Raw genomic sequence first — 27617 nt, 5'->3', positions numbered from 1 at the left:
AATTGTCATCGTCGTTAGAGAAGAACAAACAAAATTAAAGTTAATAAAAAGACAAAATGGCAAAAGATGTCCTTTATGTTTGCACGGTTTTTCAATGAACGTTCTTTGGCAAACTTAATGACAAAAAACATCTTTTATGTTTAAAAAGTCTATCATGGTATATCCTTTGGCCCTAACCTAGTTAACTTTTCTCATTAAAACCAATCATGTGCAAAGCACATGAGGGTAAATTCATTTTTTACTTTTTGATGGACTATTTGTGTTTATAACTAAAACTTTGAGATAAAAATAAAAATATTTAAAAATACATAAAGATATATTTTGTCCTCTCTCTCTCTCTCTAACCTGCACTCTCTCCCTTAGCAACCACCATCACCGAATCCGGCCACCACCATCCCCTGTAACTAAACCATCTCCGGACACCATATATCTGCAACCACCCACTTGCCATAACTATCAACACCATCGTTCACCACCACACCTTCACCATCATCGCCCTCACCTTCCACCCACTCCACCACTGTCGACCACATCCACTGCTATCAACATCACCCTCCACCACCACTGCATCCACCATAAGTAACCAATGCCACCATTTTCGGATCTATAACTCCACCCGAGAACCCAAATCCACCAAACCACAAAACCTAATTAACGTGCAACAATTCAAGACGATCGGAGCAATATATACCGATAGAGAGGGGTTAGAGAGGTGGAGACGGTAGGTTGTGCCCGACGGATGTTGTGGTTGCGGTGGTAGGTGGTGGTGGGACTGGTGGCTATGAGGAAGGGTGGCTGGCCAGCCGATATGTTCATACTAGTGTGTAGTGGCGGCCGGCGGATGATTCCGATATGTTAAATTTTAAGTTAATTTTCAAAATCCCCCTAATTTAGTTTCTAAATATATTTAGGGTTTTTATTTTTGTTGATTTTGTATTAAATTCTGATTGTAATGTATATGTATACATAAAGATATATGTGGTTGTGGCCGGCGGATGATGATGATGGGTGGTGGCTGGTGTTTGGTTGTGGTATTGATGGTGGGTAATGAATATTTGGGGAAGAAGATGATGGTTAAAAAGAAAAAAACTTTTATTTTTTTAAAGCCCAAAATTTGAAGTCATTACACAAATAACCCTTGTGGGGGTAAAAAGACTAAATTGCCCTCACATGAGGTGCACATGACTGGATTTAACGAGAAAAACTAACCCTCGTTAGTGAAAGGACGAACCTTGCAACGTTTTTTGAACATTAATGATGTTTTCTGTCATTAAGTTTGCCAATTGACGTTCATTGAAAAACCGTGGAAATATAAAGGACGTTCATTAACAATTTATTAATTTTTAAGACAAAGATAAAAAGTTATATAATAATATATTATAATTTGTTTCAACCAGAGCCAGGCAAGTTATCGGACATTTCCAATCCATCATCTCTAAATTCAAAATTACACTAAAAGACATTACATTTCCTTCTCATTTTTTACTTTAATAATACATTTTATTGTAAGGCCCCGAACCCGGTAGCCCTACTTTCGCGTCGGATTTACTCATAAACACAGTTCTTACAAATCAGAGTTCATTAAAACTTTCGCGGAATATAAAAACTTTCATGAAACGTTACAGCAATCCAAAACTTGCCTTAATTAAACATTATTGTCTTTCAAAATAAACGTCAATTACATTAAAACATCTTGAGTCTTCAGATGCCAGTCTCCTATTCGCCCACCATGTGCCCGCTCATGCTAGCTGTCTCATTCTACTCACCTGCGTGCATACTAAAAGTCAGCTACGCTGAGTGAGTTCTAATTAATCGGACGCCATACAATATATACACATACATACATATCCGAAGATACATATCCATACTTAACTAGTTACCCTTCTGCTCTACATACATACTTACTACCATACATACATTCATATCTACAATCACTAACCTCAGTCTACCGAGAGTACGTTCATAGTCCGCCGTCTATACCTGTACTCAAGGTCGTGAACACGTAAAAGGTCCGCAGTCCTTCCCTATGTTCACCATTCATGGTACGTGCAAGGTCCGCAGTCCTTCCCTATACCATCCTACATCCACAACACGTACAAGGTCCACAGTCCTTCCCTATGTTGCAACCTAATTCATAGCACGTACGAGGTCCACAGTCCTCCCCTATGCTACCACAATACAAATACATAGCACGTACGAGGTCCGCAGTCCTCCCCTATGCTACCACAATACAAATACATAGCACGTACGAGGTCCGCAGTCCTCCCCTATGCTACCACAAGACAAAATACATAGCACGTACGAGGTCCGCAATCCTCCCCTATGCTACCACAATACAAATACATAGCACGTACGAGGTCCGCAGTCCTCCCCTATGCTACCACAATACAAATACATAGCACGTACGAGGTCCGCAGTCCTCCCCTATGCTACCACAATACAAATACAACACGTATAAGGTCCACAGTCCTTTCCTATGCTGATGCCTATCTATAATACGTATAAGGTCCGCAGTCCTTAACTACGTTGTCGTCTATTATCTGTAACACGTATAAGGCCCACCGTCCCTATCTACATTTACGTCTATCATCTACATTACGTATAAGGCCCGCAGTCCTTATCTACGCCATCACCAGCCGAGTCTATGTCCGACAGAAGCTAGAGGGATTTGCCATCCTAACTTACTATGTCGAACGTAGAACTCACATACCATTCGTGTACCTGTATACACATACTTCACATATAAAATAATTACATTATAGCATAAGAACACTCTAGGCGTTCTTTACATCATTCATTTAACAACCATACCCCTTGTCAATACGTGCAATATCCGAAGATCGTTCACGCCCTGAAAAGTATTCATTTATAATGTTCATACATCTTCGATATATAATATTCGTATCTTTATTTTTAACCTGACAGTACGCGCAATATCCGAAGATCGTTCGCGTACCGACAAGCAATCATTCATATCCATCACATATATCACATATGGCATACACTTATCACTTAGGATAAATGTATTAACAACACATCGAGTATGCACACAGCCCCGAAAACATAACAAGGAATGGGGCTAGAAACTCACCTGAACTCTGCTTCTTCCTCCGATAGTTGTAAATCCCTTCTTTAACTGAGCTCGGCTGACTGTATAAGTTACACGTATCAATACTCGCCTGATCTAATCTGGTGGCCTAGTATTAGCTTACTTTTACTTATCGTTTTAATTTATTTTCTAATCGAACTTGACTTTAGGCGAAGTTAAACCTTAGGCGAACTTAGCTTTAGGCGAAGTTAAACCTTAGGCGAACTTAGCTTTAGGCGAAGTTAAACCTTAGGCGAACTTAGCTTTTGGCGAAGTTAAACCTTAGGCGAACTTAGCTTTAGGCGAAGTTAAACCTTAGGCGAACTTAGCTTTAGGCGAAGTTGTCATCAGGCGAACTTAGCTTGCAGGCGAAGTTCATCAGGCGAACTTAGCTTGCAGGCGAAGTTGTCGGCTGCAGCTACTGTTCGTCCTTAATCGTCTTCGTTTCTTAACCAAACAACTCGATTTAGGTATCCACGGAATCGTCTGACCAGCGCCTACAAACCCCAACCATCAAATCGGCCTAACATCGATGTTTAAGGGGTGCGATTTAGGCATATAGGTTACGGGTTCTTTTATCAATCGATTAACCCATCAAATCGTAACCATTTTCAGTAAGTTTAGCTTTGTTGGATTCATTTTTACCATACAAACACAAATCTATCATTTCTATACTAATCCAAACCTAAACGAACAAGTTCTCGATATAAACGTACCGTAAATGAGTCGAACTACGAACACGAGCTGGTTTTGTTGCTTTGGTTCGTCAAGACGATCTAGCACCAACGAGCTCGGGTCCTCGCCTTTGGATCTTGGTTTGGGTTGTGTGTTTTGGAGTGTGTATAGATTATGATGGAAATGAAATGAGGGTTTAGGGTTTTAGGTTGGTTTAGGGGATATTTATATCCCTTAAAGCCCATGGACCTAAAGCCCATTCTCATTTAACCCATCTCCATTAATCTAAATCCATGATCCGTTCTTTACTCGATATTAATTAATTAATAACGCGAACTCACTAAACGTAACTTTCTTTATTCAACATTATAAATTTTAGGATGTTACATTTATACTTTTATTATTACTTTTTCTCTCTGTTTTACTAACAACCATTTTCAACAAATATTAAAAAAATTTAGATGGTGAACAATAGTTTTTCAAATATAAAGAAAAATTACTGTATTTTCTCTCTCATTTATTCACAACACCCCAAATCACTCCATAAATTATAAAAATCCAATTCATCAAAGTTGATGGTTTGAGTGTGAATCCTCTCAATTGTCACTCATCAACTCTCTTTCCAATATTTTATAACATAAAATATTTGTGTTTTTTTTATAATTCATTCATAAGTTGCATACTTCTTCATCATCTTCATGATTAGTTGTTGCCAAGTATCGCCGGAAAAATAACATCCTCTTTACTCATTTCTTTCTTATGCTAGTTTGCATGTCTTCATAGGGGTGATGTCAAATTTTCATGGAGGCAGCCAAGAGTAGATCGTATATATACTATTGAAGAAAAAAACAAGGGGGGCGGACGCCTAAATATATTTTAAACTCGAGTATACCGTTGTCACCAAGCCCGTGGGCCAGTCAAATCAGAACTTTGCTTTAGGCCTCTAACTTTTAAGACTTCCATCAAAATATGGGTTATATATTTGGGTTTTTGAAATTGGCCATTCTTATTTATTAATACTTACTGATGGATCAGAAATTAATAGGAAAGACCTATGTCATGGATGGTGCATATCATTCTTAATAATTAAACATATTATTGTATATATCTTTACCATTCAATACTTATGCATATTAAAAAAACTTACTGATCAAGTGAATATATAATTAAACGCACAATAACTGCGTTTTTTCATTTAGTTTTAATTAACTCTATTATTATAAATGACCTAATTTATAGAACGAGGTCATGAAAACCAAAAGTGAATATATTAAATAAAATGAACACAGTTATAAAAATGTATACTTTAAGTTTGTTAATTTTGTTCTTTATCTTTTAATGATTATTTAAGAGTTGCTTATATCTCTTTTGAAAAGGATTTCATGAATAACTTGATTGATCATAAATGTTTAACTAAATAACTTATATCAAATAAAGCGAAGAGTAAATTTTATATAAATATATTTATACACAAAAGAAAATAATTAAAAGAAATAAAAATTATAAGTCCATCATCTATAAACTTATTAGTTTATTTTGTTGATTTCAATCTCGGGTAAAGGAGAAGGGTTTACATCAAATAGTTTTTGAAAAAAGTCTCATCATTTTAGTTCACTTTAGGCCTTCAAGAACGTTGAGACGGCCCTGGTTGTCACGTCTTATTTTTATCTATGTTGCGCTTTGATGTATCTTTAGTTCAGAATGGAGTTTTGCGTGGTAATTTTCGCGTCATCTAAGAATAAACAAACAAATCATTAAAGCCCTGTTTCGTTTTCTTTTTTTAATTTATTTTTACCGCGAAGACTTTGTTATTCTTTTCTAGGATAGCATTTTGCGTTTTAATTTAATTTTTCTTATTTGATGTTTAACGTGTCACGACACGTGAGTTACCGCGTCACAACGTAAATCCATTGTTCAACGTTTTGACGTTTTGTTATACACTTTAACGCCCTTGATGTAACACACGGGTTTTAATACCTGGTTATAGTAGATGAACTGGTCAATGTAAACTATTTTTTTACAAAAATAGATTAGACAGAGACCATTCTTTGTACTTTTTTGGAAACTTCTTGGTAGTGAAATTTTCTTAAAATTAATGACGTTTCATTTGACCAACGTGATTTGCAACGCACATATTTTTGTACTATAAGAATGCTTATATATAGCTAGCTGTGTATCCATCAGTTGTAGGGACCGATTTAGCTTAACTATTTCCAATAAGGAGTAGTGAGATGAAGACTGAATTAAAGAAAGGTTCATGGAGTGCTGAAGAAGATCAAAAGTTGATTTCGTACATTGAAAAATATGGCATTTGGAACTGGTCTCAGATGCCTAGATTTGCTGGTAAATGTTATGTTTGTTCTATATTTGGCGTTGATCGATCTTCAGTTTCTTATAGTATTGGTTTGCGTATAGGTTTGTCACGAAATGGGAAGAGTTGCCGACTCAGATGGATGAATTATTTGAAGCCAAACGTAAAAAGAGGAAATTTCTCAAAGGAAGAAGAAGAAATCATACTCCATTCCCATGCACTTCTTGGCAATAGGTATGCATACAAGTAAATTATATGGCATGGTCATTTCAAAGAATTATCGGCATGTAGTTAAGTATAAAAAATTTCCTTCTTTTCTTATATTTTCATATAGGTGGTCTGCAATTGCATCGAAACTTCCTGGAAGGACGGATAATGACGTAAAGAATTACTGGCATACCCATCTCAAGAAACGAGCGATTATACATAACCGGGTGCCTCAACAGACGGCCCAAAATGACACGAATCCGTCACCAGAATGTAAAGCAGATAATGTTGAGGAAACACGCCAGTTTGATAATCATACGGCTTATGTGTCTGAATCCTGGTTTACTTTTGACGATTACAGCCCTTCATCTAGCTGCACAACTACTACCAAGGATCACGACGGTCAGTTTGCAGGTGAGTATCATGAGGCGGGTTCACCAGGAACCATTGATGATCTTCAGTTATTCTGGGATCAACTTTGCCCGGTTCAAAACTTGGAGTTTCCAAACAATAACCTGGATGCCTTTACAGACCCCCTTTCACAAGAATCATACAGTGATACCATCAACTCTTACAACATTTTTAATGATGATCATTACAACACTAATATCCTGCCCCATCCTTAGAGAAATTGTTGTGTCTTTAGGGGATTTAGCAATACCACCTTGATTACAAGGTTATTTTGTTAATTACTTGCGGAAGTAGGTAAGTCTTAGAGGGGTGCAACTTGGAGCATGCAACAAATTCACTCACGAGGTTCGTTAAAGTTGTTCCCCATGGACTTGTCACCCTCTCACCTCCGACTAACATACTTCTACAAGTAATTAGCAAAAACACCTAGAAAAAAAAGATGCTATTGCTTAACCACCTAAAGATACTCAAAAGGGTGGTATGTTTTGGCCTTTTTGGTTATCTTAAATTTTCCATCTTGACCAATGTCAATGGCATGGTAACTCAGCTGAATAAAGGCAAGTTGATGAGCTTTAACTTGCGTAGATTAGGAAATAAGGGTAGTTCACATGTGGAATGTGTAATTGTAATAAACATGTATACATGGGACCCAAAGCTAATGTAAATTTGTAGCATCAATTATTCCTTCATTCTTGTTTGTGAAAGAAAATGTGCAAACATAATGACAATAAGTGTGTGACATATTCGCAATCATTGTTGACAGGAATAAAAAGAAGAGGTAAAAGACGACTGATCAAATTATGACTAGAGTGAATTGGAATAATGCGTAAAATTCATGAAACTTTAAAGAATGTACAAATACCATGAAAAACCAATGTAATTTTGTTTTTATCAGTAAAAGTCACTAAACAAATGTTTTCTTTCATGTTAGGCTGAGGGTGTGGGGGGCTCTAACGGGGGCGCGAGTGGGGGCTCCAGCCAATAATATTGTGACGTGTGGCAGAGAGAGAAACTGGATAAGATGGGTGTTGGAGCCCCCGCTGGAGCCCCTGGCCCTGGTGTGGAGGGGCGCGAGCAGGGGCTCCAGCGGATTTTTTTTTTATTTTTTTATAAATATATTCAAAAAACGTATTATTAAAAAAAACTCATAAATTATTAAAAAAAACACACATTAAAAAAAAAACATTAATATCTAAAAATAAAATAAAAATTAAAGTACTAAAAAAACATTATTCTTATTCTTCGGCTTGGTCTTCTTCGATCAACCTCTTTCGGATACGTTCCTTTTGCTTTTCCATCAGCATTTGATCGACCGGATTTAGGTTACTGAAGTCTCTTGTAAGGAAGTCTATGTGATTTTGGGTGTGGTATGTGATATTGGGTGTGGTAAGGTTTATATAGAGGAAAAACTTTTTTTTTTAATAAAATTAAAGAGCCCAACGGCTCTTTTCTTCATCCCAACGGCTCCTTCACGCATTCCCAAGCCACCTTTACGCCATATGCCTCCCGCTAGCAAGCTTGCGCCCGCCTTGTTTTTCGCGCTCGCGCCCCTCTCGCGCCTCGGTGGTGTGGTGCTCGCGCCGGCTCTCGCGCCCCCCGCTGAAGCCCCACACCCCTCAGCCTTAAAGTTTATGTACATAATAATTTTAAACATAAATCGTGAAAACAAAATTCACAACTCGCAAGTTGAAAGATATTTAATTAACATTACTAGAAAATGAGGCAAATGCAACTTTTTAGATGTAACTTTTTTAAGTTATGTTGTATTTGACTCTAATACAATTTCTCTAAACATAAAGGTTGCATTAGAAGATATAATGCAACCTTTTTAAACTTAATAATTTTAAACAAAAATCGTGAAAAACAAAATTCACAACTCACAAGTTGAAAGATATTTAATTAGTCATGTATCCGCAACAGCTAGTTCAATTATCTTTTTTTTAATCTAGTTCAATTTTTTTTTAATTTAGTTCAATTATATTTAATTAGTCATGTAATTCAAATTGACCAATATTAGTTCTAATTTTTTTATTCTCACATGGTTAAAGTCGAGATCTTATGATTCAAAGAATTTTATACAAGATTGATAAATAAAGTTGTAGAATTATAAGATCGATATAAAAATCTTAACAACTACGAGTCACATTATTTGCACCATACTTTTAATTCATGCAAAAAAATTTAATATTGTAAAAACTAGTGTTTTCATCCGGAGCGGTGCGTCTTGAAAGTCGGTAAAACCCGAGCGATGGTAATATTCAAGCATTATCAGTCCCAGATGTTGAAGCGGTAAGTCGACATGAATTCGGTCGGTTTCGGTTACGTGCATTATTTCAAAACTAGAACAAAAAATAAAACAAAAAAAATAAAATTTAAGGTAGACCAATGAGGTGGCGTTGGTCGGTAAAACTTAGGCATTGGTAAAACCGAGCGTTGTCATTCCTGGACGTTGATGTGGTGAGTCCACACAATTTGGTCAGTCTCCTTCACGTTTGTTACTGTACCATAACTAAAACACAACAAAACAAAAAAAACACAAAAAAATTGGTATTCAGTTGTTTTTCGTTACGATGTCGGAACGGAAGAAAATGCGGTGAGTCTATATGAATTAGATCGTTTTCCGTCACGTTCATTACGGTATCTGAACTAAAAAAACAAAATTGACATTCGGCAGGTGTCCCTGTTACATTTGTTATAATACCATAACTAAAACACAACAAAACAAAAACATAAACAAATTTGGCATTCGGTCAATTTTCGTTACGTTCGTTACGGTGTCGAAACTAATATTAAATGTGGTGAGTCTGCGTGAATTAGATCGTTTTTCGCCACGTTCATTTTTCGCCAAGTGAACCCAATCGGGTACTTGCGACACCAAAGTTGTGTTTTATTATAGAGAGAACTTTGATTTTTTCCTCGTGATTTCTTAAATTTATCAATTTTTGTCCAATGGTTTATTTTAGAACTTTAAGATACAATAATTTCAATCAGTTTTAGTCTAACATATTAATGTCATCCACGTGCCGTTAATTAACACAACTTTGAGAGGCTTTTTAGTATTTTCATAAACTTTTAATCATAAGAATTTTTGGGTTTTTTATTAAATATAGATTTTATACTTTTTTGTTATTTTTTAGTATTATGAATTCTTATATTTGTTTAAATATAAATATACATACACTTTTTATTTTTTTTTAAATACATTTTTGCTCGAATATGACGCTTTTATCTAATTGTATATTTGTTTATTTATATTTAAATACTTTTTTTTTATTTTTATAGCTGTACTAGTATGTCGATTTTAAAAACAGGGTTTTTAGTTTTATTTTGATGTACAATTTAAATTTTAGACTTTTACTAACTATAAATGACTTAGAAAATTCAGTGTTCCTCCTTTTATTGTTCAATGGTAAAAAGACCATAAATTTATTTTATATTGTTTTTCTTACTTTAAAATAACGAAGTGATTTTGAAAACAATTTTTTTAATTCATAATTTGCATTTAGTGATGGTACATGTATGGTTAACTTAATTTAATTTAGTTTTTGTGAATTTGATTGGAAAATACAGTAGAGCGCGTTTATTAAAACCCTTGGAATTATCAATGTCATTTAGCGGTTAACTCTAAAGAAAGGATAAACCATCTTCATAAAAACAAAACTAAATTAAGTTAATTATTTACTATTATTAAGTACAAACCAAGAAATCATTCCCATTTTAATGAACCGGTAAGGTGATTAAGATGTGAAATAATTGTTTCAAACTCTATAGAGTGCAAAAATTTAGTTGTTCGAAAAAAAAACAAACTAAAGATTTAATTAATAAACAGATTTTCAAAAACTCTCCGTCAATTGAAAAGTAAAAAAACAATATAAATTAAATATTTGTTTTTTACCACCGAGAAATAAAAGCATACTAATAAATTTTTACAAATTATTTGGAGTTAGTTGAAGTGTATAATTAAAATGAAACTAAAAAAATAAATATTCTATTTTTAAAGCCAAAATATTACAACTATAAAAAACTTAAAATAAATTATTTGCCCAAAATTAATAATTTTAAAAAATCACATGAACCAAATACCTAAGTTCTCTCTTTATTATTTATAATAATTACTTGCATCCATCATTTATAACTTTATTAAGATCGTCTCTTTCATTTACATGATATTAGTGGTGAGTTGTTTTAAGTGCTTTAATTTTATTTTATTTTCACGATTATATTTAAAGTTATAATGTACTGGGACTTTTAATATGCACAAAATTGTTAAACGACTTTTATAAAAAAAAAGTTATGTTTTACAAGTTTCGAACAATAAACAAAAGCATTAGTTTGTTAAAGAGTTAGTTATGAACTTATGGGTGATGGGCTTGGTTAAGGAACTAAGAAGGGCCATTAGTATAAATATTAAGGTCTAGGGGTATACCTTACCACACAGGACGTTAAAGTTGAGTAGGAAAGGGTTAACGAGAGTCATGTCACTTCCTTCATGGGTTTAAGGGCGTTAAATACAAGGTGGATTAAAATGTTAATGGACTTTAAAACCCTACACATACACACACCCACACACACACGCGCACACAATATTTTATGAATCAATTTTACATTAAATAAAGGGAGTTAAAGGAGGTTTAAATAATTTCCATAAGGTGAGGTGGAGTGAAATGCGGTAAAGTAGGTGATTTGGTGCCTACGTAGAGTCAAGGAGCGTGAATGCATACCCCATGACTTAATGCTCATACTTCGTAAAACCCTCATCACCATATTTACACCTAAGAACATGCACTTAAACTCAAATGTCTTTCTCTCCCTAATGCTTCTTTTTTAGCTTGGATTCAAGAAAGGATTTAAAATACGCTTGGATCCAAGAAAATCAAGAAGGAAACATGAAGGGTTCAAGATCTGATTCCAACAAATATAACTGGATCTGAGACTGGATCTAGCTCATTAAGGTATGCGTTCGTTAAAAAGGTTTATTAAAGATTGTTTTCAAACGAAAGTTCGTATTGTAGTAGATGTGGTTATGACAACTGTTAAATTAATAGGCTTGGTCTTAACGAACCTAGGAAAGTAGATATCCTAAATCGAGCATAGTGTTGTTCATGAAAAGAACTAGTAAGCGTAATCGACTCAACCCGAAATGGCTAGTTAGATAAAGTCGTGAACTTGGCTAAAAGGGAAGATCAATAAGGTTCACAACTAAATCGAACCCCGTGAGTGGACCCGTACGGATGATAGGCCCATTCACAATAAAAAGTGCATATGTGGATGATCACATCCATCCGAAGTTCATATGCGAATGATTAGGTCCATCGGCAATTAGAGGTCAGATGCTGATGACACGATCCATTTGCAATATAGATATAATGTTTAGATTTGATAAATATAACATAAAATAATTATTGGATATTATATGTATGTTAAGACCAGCATAATTCATGTCAAAATAAGCATAATTCATATGAAAAAAAACATAATTCAAAAACATCAAGTTTTATTGTTATCTTTAATTTTTTACAAAAAAAAAGAATAAAAATAAAATAAAATAAAATTTGTGGTTGAGTTAATCTTGGAGGCCGAGTAATTCCGAGTACTCCGACTCTTGACTGAGTTCGACATTGGCGAGTAATGATGGCCGAGTTGGGAAGGTCGATTCCGAGGACCTTGGAATCGTCGATTCCAAGGCCTTGGAATCCACTTTTACAACACTGGTTGTTAACATTTAATGCTTAACCGGCGTTCGAGTTCAATGATCAAGCAAGGTTTCAAGCAAAGATCAATAACGTTAAATGATTCACGTGAGTTTCTAGATCCCCTTTCTCTTTGTATAGGCACCATGTTATGACCCTTTTTGTACAAGTACCACTTTGGCACCTTTGTACAGGCGCCAGTTAGGCCCCTTTGTATACGCACTTGTTTTGGCAGCGCTTTGTAGCATGTGTCGGTAATTGCAATTACAAATGTTCATTTCAGTATGGTCAGTTTGTTAGATTGTTAAGGTTTATACATATTTCAGTTATGTTTATTTCTATGCGTCGACACGTTAGTTGTTATTATATTTAACTATAATAGCAATTACTTAGTTAAGCTTATTACGTAGTTAAGCTAAAACTCACTCAACATATAGTTGACTTTTATATGCACATCAAGTTAGCATGTTGTAGATAAAAGAATAATGATTGATGTGCGTGGTGGTTATCCAAACTATTGAGGCATCCATAGTTAGTATTTGTTATGGTATGACTTTGAACAAGTTTTATCTATGTCACTTTTATGTAAGTCTTCCGTAGTGTTATGTTATTTTGAAGTTAACTAATTTTGCATGTGTAAATTCAACATATGAGATATATCGAGTTATGGGTGTTTCAATTTTCCCTCAAATAATTCCATTTTGCCAATCACGTGTAAACATTTGTGCTGTAATTTTGCATATCACATATCCTATTGTATTTTTCTATGTTTACTTGAGGATATTAGTTGCTTTTGGGGGGAAAAAGTTGAGGATATTGGATCTCTTTCAAATTCAAGAATAAGGATGTTAACATACATGTAAAAATTAAGCTTTATGTAGTTATTTTGCAGTTATTTAGTAGATAATATAATTCCAGATAGTATATGGAATGTATGGTAAGCAAATGAAGTTGAGGAGACAATGTAATAAAAAAGGTTTAGTCAAGAAAAGTGAAGCAATCTAAAAATAGGAAAAGGTGTTTTTGTTTAATATAGATTAATTTTACTCACGCACGTATGTTAAGGTACAAAAATATATAAAAGATATGAAATTTCATGCTTTTAAATGCATACAAATATTAATCGAACAGTTGCCGTTCAAAGATATGATAAGAAATATATATGACAGTTCAAGTTTGATGTAGTTAAGTAGTCCAATTTCCCCGCGCAATGTAGCTGTAATTCAGTTTCGGTAGATAAGGGTTTGGTTCGTTACGATACCGGTATGATAGTGCCAAACAGTGTAACAAAACAAGAAAAACTAAAAAAATATAGTTTTAATATGCCCAAAATAATATCTACACGTATTTTACATCGATCAAAACAATTGGTGTTGTCGCGTATTGATCTAAACTTTAGGCCTTGTCCATTTAGAATTATAACTCTTGGTTAACGAATGAAGAACTGGAAGAGATAGCTAAGACCAAGTGTAGTGGATAGAGCTTTTATGGGGCGATGTAATCATGTGACGTTAAGTTACCATAAGGGCTTTATACAAAAACGTGTGCAGTGGATGTAGCCTCTCCCAACAATTACCTCATTATTTTTTATTTTTTTTTCGTTTTTAATAAAAATAGGTGTATTGGTTTTTTTTTAATCTTAACTATCATTTTGGTCGTTGTCGGTCTCAATGAAGGAATTGCCTGATAACGATCCAACGTTTTATCATATTTCTTTCCAACGGTGCGCAACTAACATAATTCTAACGCGATTAGTTGCAGGTAGCCGGAAAACCGACATTTTTTCAGCAAAAATCAACATTTTCAACTCAAACATATTTGTAATCTTGGATCAGACATTTAGAAACAATTTTTTAGTAAAACCCCTAATTATTAAGGTCGCCGGAACCTTAGAACCATCGTCGAAATCTATTGGTGGTGGCTCAAGTGGTGGTGGTTGGTTGGTGGTTAGTAAGTTGATGGTGGTGGCGGTATTCAAGTGGAGTTTTCCGAAAAAGAATGTGACTTTTCCGGCAAAAATGTTTTTCCCTCGACCTGAAATTAACGGCGTTATGATTCTACTGGTTGTGGATTGTCGGGAATAAATACGTTAAAAGATGAGACCGTTAGCAGCTAATTCGTTAATTGGGACCAATTGTCACACCCCGACTATAGGCGACGAAACACGCCGAGATGCGACGGATTGCCCATAAGCGCATAACACTATTTAAAGCGACAATATTTAACAACCCATTTAATTCCACAAAATCATAACGTCACATAGCATACTTGTTCATACAATAATCATCACAAAATATAGCAAATAAATATATTGTTCATTTTTGCTGATATCCTAAAGGTATTTGTGACGTTTTCTTCAAGCTCCATAATCAACCTAAATGCAAACCTGTAATATTTCATAAAATAAAGTTTATCAACAAAAATGTTGGTGAGCAGTTCATAAGTTTGATCGTATAAGTATATAGAAAAAAGAGCCACAATCTTGTATACGAAACAATAAATAAAGCATTAACTTGGATAAATAGTTATCGAACACAGTAGCGGCACCTACCTATAAGGGGATACCAAATAGTCTAGAATTTTATAGTTATCGTTCATTGCATTACGTTAACGACACCTTCCTATAAAGGGTTGCCAAATAGACTAGGATTTTATAGTTCCACCAACCAAAGCGATAAACACATAGGCATATAATCATAGAACACCAAACTGAGCAATTATTTAAGTAAAGTATACAATAACGTTTGTGGTTTAAGATTCAAGTATAGAGCATTTAGTTGAATAAGTATGAAATGTCACCTCAAAACAAAAGATAGAAACCGGGGTATGAAAGTACTCACATTCAAGTATTAAACTTGGTTCGGAAAAAGTCGGGTAACGGAAGGACGAGTCTAACGAGAAAAGCCTAAATAAAAGTAAAATCCTTGAATTAGAAGGGTTGTTTTGGGAAAGCTTTAAAATAAAAGACATGTATTGTAAACAATTTAAAGTTTAAGGTTTATGAAGTAACTATTTTAGAAATTATAGAAATAAACCTTTAAAAATGTAAGTTTGCTCAAAACCGGGTTAAAGTATCTAACCTTAATATTTTACTCAACCTATGTTAAGTAATAAGGTGGGTAAAAATGCAAGAATGCAAGTCCCTTTGGAATAAAGATACTAAAACGGGTTTTAACGAGTGTTCGGGTTGTTGGTTCGGGTCATGATAATTGGTCAAACCCAAAGTCAACTTTCCAAAATATTAACTGTTGAGATAACTCATAAAAATATATTAACACTTAACCAAGTATGTAGTTCTATTGTTTTAGAACTAAAAACGCACGTCAAGCAAGTGTTTGGTTTTGTCGGTCCAAACTTTGTTATAAGATCAAGTTGGATTCAACATTCCAAGTACTTTAATAAAATATTTTAAATCAGTTTGTAAAGTACTTTTAAATAAATATACAAGTCTTGATAGCTAAAAAACACACTTGTGTGTCTTAAGCGAGTGAAAATCGGTTAGTTCGGTTTCCATCTCACAATAAGTTCATAGATGGTTTCCACATGCCCAAATATTAAAGAACTTATATAATAACTTATATATGATGAAACTTAAGTTTTACAACCAAAAAGTTAACAATAATGTCTTTAAACAAAAGTTCGGTTTTTGGTTCGGATCTATTTTCGGTTTAAGACCGAGTTTAGAATCTTTAAACCCATAACAATAGAACTTATAAAAATGATTTAGAAACTTAAATCCAATATAAAGCATGTTTAAACAGTTATTGAACAAAACTAGTAAACAAGGTTCGGTTTACGGTCTTTGGAGCTATTTGCGATTAAACCGAGGCATAAACCCTTCAAACCCATAACCATGGAACTTGATAAATAAGCAAGATAAGTATAAGTTAGCATAGTTAGTAAGCAATAATAAAGTTAGATGGTTAGATGCGGAAAGTATATAACGAAGACCACGAAAGTCCTCCTTGTAGTCTTGCCTTACGAGGCCTGAAATTTAACCAACCGAGGCCGGATAAGTAACTACCAAAAGTAACAAGGGTTGTATTATATATATGTTGTTCCATATGATTCAAGTATTAAGTTAGACTAAGTTAAGCAAACGGAAATGAAAAACTAGCATAGTTTGACTTTGGAAGTCAAACTTGACATAAACTTGAAAATAACCTTGAATGATTCTTGAATTTGAGTGAGGGAAATGTTTATGAGCAGGGATTTATGTTAGGGAGGGTCATGTATTTATAGGATGAGCTTAAATGGGTTAATCAAGAGGTTTAATGGTTAAAACTCGGATTTAATGGACCAAAGAACCAAGAAGGGAGACCAAAATGTTGGCTGCTGCAGGTGCAGCTCGCGCTACGCGACTAGGAGCAAATCCCCCGTCGCACGCACGGCGGTTAGGGCTGGAACATTTTTTTACAACTTTCAATAATGACGTTTTTGGCCCCTGAAGTTCGTTTTAAGTGTTTTAAACGTGTTTTAAGGCCCGTAAAGGATGTTTTCAAGACCCAACAAGTGTAAAACAATATTGTAACATAAAAACCATCATTTTGATTATATCATAAGTTGCGGTTTACAAAACGGGTCGGTTTATATAATAAACGAATCACAAAACGAATACAACGAGTACAAACGAGACCCGATTTTGACAAATGTCACAGTATCCCGTACTTTAAGAAATTCCATCCCGAAATTAAGACGAAGATGATGAGGCAAACAAGTGTGGATACTTCTCTTTCATTGTGTCTTCTCGTTCCCAACTGAATTTTGCGCCATTCCGTGATTCCCATCGAACTTTGACTAACCGAATACGACTATGCTTGGTTTTCATCTTGCTGCGATCCATGATCTCAACGGGTCATTCAACCAAGACGACTCATCGACATGTACTTCGTCGAGAGGTATATGGAGATTACCCTCGGCTAAGCACTTCTTGAGATTCGAAACATGAAAAGTCGGATGAACACCGGCAAGTTCTTGCGGTAGTTCGAGTCGATAAGCTACCTTCCCAACACGCTCAATAATTTTGAAAGGACCAACGAAACTAGGAGCTAGCTTACCTTTCTTTCCAAAACAGACTACCCCCTTCCAAGAAGATACTTTTATAAGGGCAAGATCGTCAACAATAAATTCGACCGGTTTTCGTCGTTTGTCTGCGTAACTCTTTTGACGACTTCTAGCGGCAAGGAGGTTCTTACGAATTTGATCAATAACGTCGATGGCTTCTTGGACCATTTCAGTTCCTGTGATTTGAGCTTCACTGATTTCGTTCCAACTAATTGGAGAACGTCATTTACGACCGTAAAGAGCTTCGAAAGGAGCTATTTCGATGCTAGAATGATAACTGTTATCATACGAGAACTCGATGAAAGGAATGTGAGAATCCCAATTCCCACCGAAATCAAGAACACACGCTCATAGCATATCCGCGAGTGTTTGAATCGTACATTCGGATTGACCGTCCGTTTGAGGATGATAAGTTGTGCTAAGATCGAGACGTGTTCCCAAGGTTTCTTGAAGAGATCGCCAAAAATGAGAAGTAAAACAAGCATCGCGATTTGAGATGATAGTCAATGGTAAACCGTGTCGGCACACAATTTCCCAAACATAGATTTGAGCAAGCTGCTCGACAGAATACTTCTCGCGAATCGGAATGAAATGATCAGACTTGGTTAAACGATCGATGATCACCCAAATACTATCGTTACCTTTTTGGGTGTTGGGTAGTTTAGTGATAAATTTCATAGCAATGTATTCCATTTTCCAAACGAGAATTGGTGGTTCCTCGAGTAGACCAAAAGGTCTTTGATGTTCAGCTTTGACTTTTGAGAAAGTAAGACATTTAGATACAAACAACGCTACGTCCTTTTTCATACCCGGCCATCAAAAGGTAGCACGAAGATCGAAATACATCTTATCCGTAACGAGATGAACGGAATACCACGAATTGTGAGCTTCGACGAGTATACAAGTACGGAGGTCATCGCGATCGGGAACCCACAAACGATTGAGAAAGTACAAAAGACCATCGGGTTTGGTTTCGATTTGAAGTTCGGCACCATATGACATTTCGTCGTACATGTTACCTTCTTCAACAGAGGTACACTGAGCTTGAAAGATACAAATTTGAAGATTGGTTTGAGCAACAACGCTTAAAAGCAGAACGGATTTAACATTAACCTTTCGACTTAGGACGTCAGCGACAACATTGGCTTTACCGGGATGGTAACGAATTTCGCAATCATAATCACTAAGTAATTCAACCCATCATCGTTGTCTTATGTTGAGATCGTTTTGGCCAAAAATATGTTGAAGGCTTTTATGATCGGCACAAACTATGAAGATCACTGCAAAGATAAATTTAAACAGAAAAGGATCAGGAGCACCAAATAGTAATAAAAAATATTAAAGAAAACTAAACTAATTAAAAGAAACTAAACTAAGCTATATTAACCTAACTCCTACGACTCAAAACAAACTAAAAAAAATAAATAAATAAAAGGAAAACTACTTAGACTCTTACGACTAAAAACAAAAAAATAGCACGTATGTATCAAGTAAGTCTAATCAAATCTAATAACGCAATCGCCAAGAGTCCCCAGTAACGGCGCCAAAAACTTGATGTGCTAAAAGTAGTCTAATATTTATTAACTATAAATAAGCTAATCTAGACACTAAGTAATAATTCTAGACTCTTAACTTAACTAAAACTACTAACCGGCAAGTGAACCGGTCGACTCTATTACAGCTAAGTAAGTCCGGATATCGAACCCAATGGACTCTTTAAATTACGTAAATTAACTAAATTAGACTCAACTACAGATACGACTATTTATTTATTCTTAAAAGGGGGTTTTACTAAAAAGCTTAAATTAAACAAAAATTAAAACTAATTAATAAAACTTAAAACGACTTCAACCTGGACTTAACTCAAAGAATGACGAACAACTACCTAGGCTATAATCCCTAATGCATCAATTATCAAATGGTTGGAAAATGCTAAATTATGGAACCGGGATCTTAAACTATCCACTTAAGGGGAAACAGAACAGGACCCTTGACTCTTCTCAAGTAGACACATATTGAATCCTAACAAGCTATTAAAATTACCGGTTTAATTAGACTCGCTTACGTTCGCTAATTTATTTTATGACAAGTACCTCTATAAGAAATCCTACCTTACAGCGCGGAAATCAAAGGCAATTTAAATAATCCACTCAACTAGATAGACAAGGCAAATAAACCAAACCTAGACGGACTCCTTAAAGAGAACTAAATCTAGCAATTCATCAACCAAGACCTATCACATAATCTATCACCTTGCAGCTATTTAGATTAGCAGCACGCTTAGGTCTACTTGATTTATTAATATTGTTCCTATGGTATTATTGCAAATCAACCATAAACTAGTCAAAAACACACAGTAGCTGACCTAACAGAATCCTATTATATGACAGACAATCACCAAGGAATCTGTGAAACAATAAAACCCGCCAAACAAACCTAAGCACACATATGCATCGAATGAAATTCAAAAACCTTTTACTTAATCATAAACCATAGACGAAAACAAAATCCAAACCAAAATCCAACGTCAACGAAAGTTCATCATAAGCCTAGGCGGTCTAAGGGTTTAGCTAACAACCATACTCAAGAACAAACTAAATAAATAAGGTTTAAAAACTGAATTCATAAAAGATTACAATAAATTCAAACCGACTGATAATAATGATTTTTGGTTGAGTTGGTGTTGAACCCAAACGCTCTTTACTCGAACCCAGGATGCTCAATCCACTTTCTTTCTTGTCTTCCGATGAACATCAGCCTCCAAGAGAATTTATAATATGTTACCATCTGCTCCAAACCCTCTTATGAACCTCCTTTATTTAGTTTTTTTTACGTTTTAGTGGCCCAGCCCAGCAAACTTTGTCAATAATCAAATTAATTACATTCTTTGTAGAAGCTGACTTGTAGTCCACGAATTTTCTGATTCATCAAATAATATTGTTTTTTTATAATTTGATTTTAATTCTTCTTCAATTCACCTGCGTTTGTATATATATATATATATATATATATATATATATATATATAAATTAATGTCTCACTTAACTCCAATTTCAAGAATAGATAATAAATATTAGAATCTGTAACAAATTTTGAACACTATTTCAATCAATATAATTATTAATTAACTAACAAAATTTCTAATAATAAGATATAATTTTTTGTTGGAAACTAGTCAAAACTATTTAAATTTATAAAAGAATATTTGCATTATATATATATAAGCATTATATATATATAAATTAGAGCGTATCAAATATCCCCACACTTAAACCTTTTTTCGTCCCTGAAAAAGCTTTTTGCAATGGAATCATAACCGGAAAATATGGTCTTAGAAACATATAAGTTATTTTTAAGCTCAGATAAACGCAAAAACCGTGATCACCGATATTGTTGTCCACTTAAACCTATTCCTTAATCTTTACCGGGACAAATAAGATCCGACAATAATATTACTCAGTGGTTTACACCATCAAGACCTGCTTATTTTCAGCTTTTACCGGACCAGACCACCCCAACTTGACTTAAACCTCAAATTAGCAGATTTAAAACTTTTATTGCTCTATTTTTTATGAATAGTTAAGATGATCAAGGGTATTGTTTATCCACCTAAGCTTAAGCATCAAAGTCTACCAAGCAGCCATTAGATACGATTAAGGTACAATTAATTAATAGCTAGTGTTCCCCACAACATGACATACCCCCGTTATCAAGCAATACACCGAAACCATCACCAAAGGTGAGTATGCAAAATTTTATCTGTAGGGCTTACATGTAGCGTGTCCCTTGTGTTCCATTTATTAGTGGTAATGAGACACGAGCAAGGGGACCCCACATGGCTAACAACGTGGATGATCAAGTCTTTAGTGTATTTGTACTTTTGTACTTTTGTGATCATGTTTAAAGACTTATAAGGGTTTGCTCTTTTTAGCTTTATTTTAAATGTTCACAACCCCCACTTAGGAATTGTGAATACACAGATGAATAGACTGCATACAGACCCATGGTCTCTGGAACCGGGGCATCCCATCAATACAAGATTCAAGGTTATAAAACCATACGCCAATGAGGTGTAAAACACTAAACTAGTAGTTTAAGATTTATATACAGGCTACACGGCATACTCTAAAGTTAAACCTACCCAAGCATCATATGATAACGTATTCAGATTTTTAAAATTCATAATATTTCCACTTTTCATACCAATAATTGAGGCTTGAGTATGGCCCGACCTTTCATTACTTATCTGCCAAGGACAAAACGCTTTACCCACAAAAGATTTCCGTTTTAACCATTTTATCAAATTGCCCTTTCATTCTCAAGGCTGAGCCTACCGACACATCCTAAGTTAAGTGTGTTTTCTTTTATATTATCTCATATTATTAGTAGTTTGAAAAAACCAATTTCCGATTTACTATCATTTTCCATTATTTTGCAAAAATTAAATTTAAAATTTTGGGACGTTTTTCAATTTTTCCTTTTCATCTTTTATTTTTAAAACTTTTTATTTTTATTTTTGCCGAAAATATCAATTTTCCATCCCCACACTTAAATTTCACATTGTCCTCAATGTGAGAAAAAGGAAATTACAAATAAAATAAAGAAAAAAATAAAAATAGACTAATGAATTGGAACAGACTCCCCTAGTAATTTGACGATATGGCTCATGAGTCGTTTTCCACTGCCCTCCAATTCAAACGCGATCAGCAAACTATCTTCAGATAACATCATCTTTCATGAACAAAAGCAGAAATCCTGAAACAAGTGGCATCCCCACACTTGCTTAAAACCATATCCCATCAACTATCTCATAAGCAATGTTGGAACAACCTGCAATTAAGAGAAGAAACACCCGACAGAGCAAAGAAGTAAAAAACAAAATAGACATAAAAATAGAAGAAAAATATAGTACCTGGTTGCCTCCCGGAAAGCGCTAAGTTTACTAAAAGCCTTTAGCCAGACTTACTCCCGAAACCTCAAACAGGAGGCTTCTCCTTGATCCTCTTCCCATCGGTGCTCCTCAACCCTCTCCTCTTAAAAAAACATTTGGGAAGAAACTAATTTCCAAACTCATGTAGGCCCAAAAATACGCATTCAGCTCGATCAACATTATTAAAATTATGAGAATATGACCAATTCGACACACTTTGATTCCTGATCCCAGATATCTTCCTTCTTGGGGCTCTTGATTTACGTGGCGATCCACGAACAACTATTTCTAGAAAACATATCCGCTTTACCGTGTAGACGTGGATGATCTTTCACAATCAGATGCAGTTCTTTATTCTTCAATTCTTTAGATATCTCTTGTGATTCCTCATTAACATTTTGTTTCTTAACTGGTTCCCCGAATAACAAAACTTCAAGCTCCTCATGATCTCTTTCAGGGTTAAAATCACTCTCATCCACATCGGCTAAACCCACCAAATCTTCACCAAATTCATCCCTAAACTCATCTTCCCAAGAAGGAATACGATCCTCTGTCTTATCTTGCAACCCAACATCCACAAACTTGATTGTCGGCTCATAAAATTGTATTTGATACTATAAGCCTCGCCGAAAATCATCCATTATATCTGAAAGTGGTTCTTTTGAATTAATGTTATGGGTGACACGTAAAACATCGTATAATATCTCTTCTGGATGTGGTATGTGATCCATCATTGCGCCAGATGAGTCTTTACAACCGATAATATTCCCCATCTTATCATACACCACGCAGAATTTAGGCTGATAGCTGTATTTATCTAGGTGGTCCACAATTGCCTGTATTTCTGACTCCCATATAGTTAAACCTCTTTGATCTTTATGAGGATTTCTTTCAACTCTTGCCCCATAGTAACAATCCATGAAGATCACTGCAAAGATAAACTTAAACAAAAAAGGATCACAAGCACCAAATAGTAATAAAAAATGTTAAAGAAAACTAAACTAATTAAAAGAAATTAAACTAAACTATATTAACCTAACCCCTACGACTCAAAACAAACTAAAAAAATAAATAAAAGGATAACTACTTAGACTCTTACGACTAAAAACAAAAAAAAATAGCACGTATGTAGCAAGTAAGTCTAATCAAATCTAATAACGCAATCGCCAAGAGTCCCCGGCAACGGCGCCAAAAACTTGATGTGCTAAAAGTAGTCTAATATTTATTAACTATAAATAAGCTAATCTAGACACTAAGTAATAATTCTAGACTCTTAACTTAACTAAAACTACTAACCGGCAAGTGAACCGGTCGACTCTATTACAGCTAAGTAAGTCCGGATATCGAACCCACAAGACTATTTAAATTACGTAAATTAACTAAATTAGACTCAACTATAGATATGACTATTCATTTATTCTTAAAAGGGGGTTTTACTAAAAAGCTTAGATTAAACTAAAATTAAAACTAATTAATAAAAATTAAAACGACTTAAACCTGGACTTAACTCAAAGGATGACGAACAACCACCTAGGCTAGAATCCCTAGTGCATCAACTATCAAATGGTTGGAAAATGATAAGTAATGGAACCGAGAACTTAAACTATCCACTTAAGTGGAAACCGAACAGGACCCTTGACTCTTCTCAAGGAGACACCTACGGAATCCTAACAAGCTATTAAAATTACCGGTTTAATTAGACTCGCTTACGGTCGCTAATTTATTTAATGACAAGTACCTCTATAAGAAATCCTACATTACAATGCGGGAATCAAAGGCAATTCAAGGAATACACTCAACTAGATAGACAAGGAAAATAAACCAAACCTAGATGGACTCCTTACAGAGAACTAAATCTAGCAATTCATCAACCAAGACCTATCACATAATATATCACCTTGCAGCTATTTAGATTAGCAACACGCTTAGGTCTACTTGATTTATTAATATTGTTCCTATGGTATTATTGCAAATCAACCATAAACTAGTCAAAAACACACAGTAGATGACCTAACAGAATCCTATTATATGACAGACAATCACCAAGGAAAATGTGAAACAATAAAACCCGCCAAACATACCTAAGCACACATATGCATCGAATGAAATTCAAGAAACCTTTTACTTAATAATAAACCATAGACGAAAACAAAATCCAAACCAAAATCCAACGTCAACAAAACTTCATCATAAGCCTTGGCGGTCTAAGAGTTTAGCCAACAACCATACTCAAGAACAAACTAAATAAATAAGGTTTAAAAACTGAATTCATAAACAAAACAATAAATTCAAACCGACTGATAATAATGATGTTTGGTTGAGTTGGTGTTGAACCCAAACACTCTTTGCTCGAACCAAGGATGCTCAATCCACTTTCTTTCTTGTCTTCCGATGAACAACAGCCTCCAAGAGATTTATAATATTGTTACCATCTGCTCCAAACCCTCTTTTTAACCTCCTTTATTTAGTTTTTTTACGTTTTAGTTGCCTAGCCCAACAAACTTTGTCAATAATCAAATTAATTACATTCTTTGTAGAAGCTGACTTGTAGTCCACGAATTTTCTGATTCATCAAATAATATATTTTTTTAATAATTTGATTTTAATTCTTCTTCAATGCACCTGTGTATGAATATATATATATATATATATATATATATATATATATATATATATATATATATATATCAATTAATGTCTCACTTAACTCTAATTTCAAAAATATATAATAAATATTAGAATCTGTAACAAATTTTGAACACTATTTCAATCAATATAATTATTAATTAACTAACAAAATATCTAATAATAAGATATATTTTTTTGTTGGAAACTAGTCAAAACTATTTAAAGTTATAAAAGAATATTTGCATTATATATATATATATATATATATATAAATTAGAGCATATCAGTTACAACGGGAGGATTGCAACGCATGTCCTTGAGAGTATGAAAGGCTTCCTCTTGTTTTGAACCCCATTTGAATGGCTTTCCTTTATGGGTGTGGGAGGTAAGAGGCAAAGAGATCTTGGAAAAGTTTCGAATTAAACGCCGATAATACCCGGCCAAACCAAGGAAGGATCGAATTTACGTGGGAGTCGTTGGAGTTTTCCAATCCTTAATGGCCTCAATTTTAGCAGGATCAACATGTATTCCTTTTTCGTTTAAGATATGTCCCAAAAATTGAACTTCCTCGAGCCAGAATTCTCATTTGGAGAATTTGGCCTAGAGTCGTTCGTTTCTAAGGAGTTCGAGAATGGAACGCAAATGATACTCATGTTCGGCTTTGGTCTTAAAAAAGATAAGGATGTCATCAATAAAGACAATAACGAATTTATCAAGGAATGGTTTGCAAACACGATTCACGAGATCCATAAACATCACGGGTGCAACCCGAAGGGCATGACCAAAAATTCAAAATGTCAATATCGAGTATGAAAAGCTGTTTTTGGAATGTCTTCTTCGCGAAAACGCAACTGATGGTAACCCGATCGAAGATTGATTTTTGAGAGGCAAGTTGCGCCTTGAAGTTGGTCGAAAAGGTCTTCGAATCGTGGCAAAGCATAACGATTTTTAATAGTGAGTTTGATAAGTTAACTTAACTCGATAATCGATGCACATGCGAAACGAATCATCCTTCTTTTTCACGAAGAGAACGGGAGCGCTCCAAGGAGAAGAGCTAGGACGAATGAAACCTTTATCGGAAATTTCTTCGAGTTGGTTAGAAAATTCTTGTATTTTTGACGGGGCTAAACGGTAAGGAGACTTGGCCACGGGAATTGCGCCGGGCACAAGATTGATTCGGAATTCAATCGGACGAACGGGTGGAAGACAGGAGACATCATCGGGAAAGACGTCGAGGAAATCACGAACAATAGATATATCTTGGATTTTCTTTTCCTTTTTGTCTTTTGTCACCATGAGAGCTAGGAACGGAACAAACTTTTGGCGTAAGTATTTTTGCGATTGAGATCATGACATGAGATTAAGCCTTCTAGAAGTTTCTTTGCCGAAGACTGTAAGATTTTTACCGTTGACGAGCGGGATGCGAACGAATTTCTCGAAGCTAACGACTTTGGCACGGTGCAAAGATAAAAAATCCATGCCTACTATGACATCAAAACTTCCCATTTGTATCGGGATGAGATCGATGGAGAATTTATGATTAGCAAGGATGAGAGTACAATCGCGGGCGACGAAATTGATGGTGATGGAATTTCCATTAGCGACTTCAACAGAGAATGGTCGGGAAAGCTTGGTTCGAGGCATTGAAAGTTTAGACTCAAATTTCAAAGAAATAAAACTTCTATCGCCACCAGTATCAAATAAAATAGAAGCCAGATGAAGGTTCACCAAAAACATACCGTTCACAACATCGTTTGCCACTTGAGCTTGATTAGCATTCATCATAAAAGCTCGCTCTTGATTGCCATGGTTTCCTTGGGTTACTTGAGGTGGAGGAGGAGGTAGTGCTTGTATGGCTTGCATGGGTTGGATGAGTGGTGCATTGAGTTGGGGTAGTTGGGGTTGGTAAGTTTGGACTTGGTAGGCTTGGGTTTGGTAGTATGGTATGGTTTGGGCTTGGTTAGCAAAGGCTAGGCGAGGGCAATTGTTGCAAAAGTGGTTGGGATCACCACAGTTAAAGCAAGCTCGGGGCTGTTGGGGTTTGTTTGGTGGGTACGGTGTATATCGGTTTTGGGAATTTAGGGGGATAGTTCGTGGTTGGTTAGGTTGGGTTCATTGTGCGGATTAGCATGTAGTGTTGCGATGACCCAAACAGTTACAAATGGTACAATGGCGACAAGGCTCGTGTGAGGGGTGGTGAAGTTGGCAATTGTTGCAAAGTGGGTAAGTACCGGCGTAAGGTCTTCGGTTTTGTGATGAAGCTTGGATTTGTTGTTGTGGTTGAGGTTGGGTAACATCAAAGTTTCGGTGATTGGTTTTGGGCTTCTTTTTGTATTGTTGTTGTTGTGGTGGGGAAGCGTTTGAGTAGTTAATGGCTTGAGGTGGTGGGTCAACTTTGGCTTGCGGTGCGGGTTCGGGCTTGGCTTTTCACTTGACTTCTTGAGGGTTAGTGTACCCTCTTTCACATGGTTTTTCGTAGCGCACCAGCTAGAGTGATAGCGTCCTCAAGGTTCACGGGTTTGCTACTCATTAATGAGTCCCGGATTTGCATTGGTAGCCCCCCAATGTATTTTTCAAGTTCACGTTCGGTAGGGGTAACCAAGTGAGGAACGA

General features: G+C 35.2%; 1 pseudogene; it reads left to right on the top strand.

The window, feature by feature from the left end:
- Positions 1-5994: 5994 nt before the first annotated feature.
- Positions 5995-7000, top strand: LOC143571853 (transcription factor WER pseudogene; annotated as a pseudogene).
- The last annotated feature ends 20617 nt before the right edge of the window (positions 7001-27617 follow it).

The sequence above is a fragment of the Bidens hawaiensis genome, unplaced genomic scaffold, assembly GCF_021521415.1.
Source record: "Bidens hawaiensis isolate Kalapana, Puna unplaced genomic scaffold, B.hawaiensis_p1.1 tig00025588_1, whole genome shotgun sequence".
NCBI classification, from domain to species: domain Eukaryota; kingdom Viridiplantae; phylum Streptophyta; class Magnoliopsida; order Asterales; family Asteraceae; genus Bidens; species Bidens hawaiensis.
This window is presented reverse-complemented; position numbering and strand designations above follow the sequence as displayed.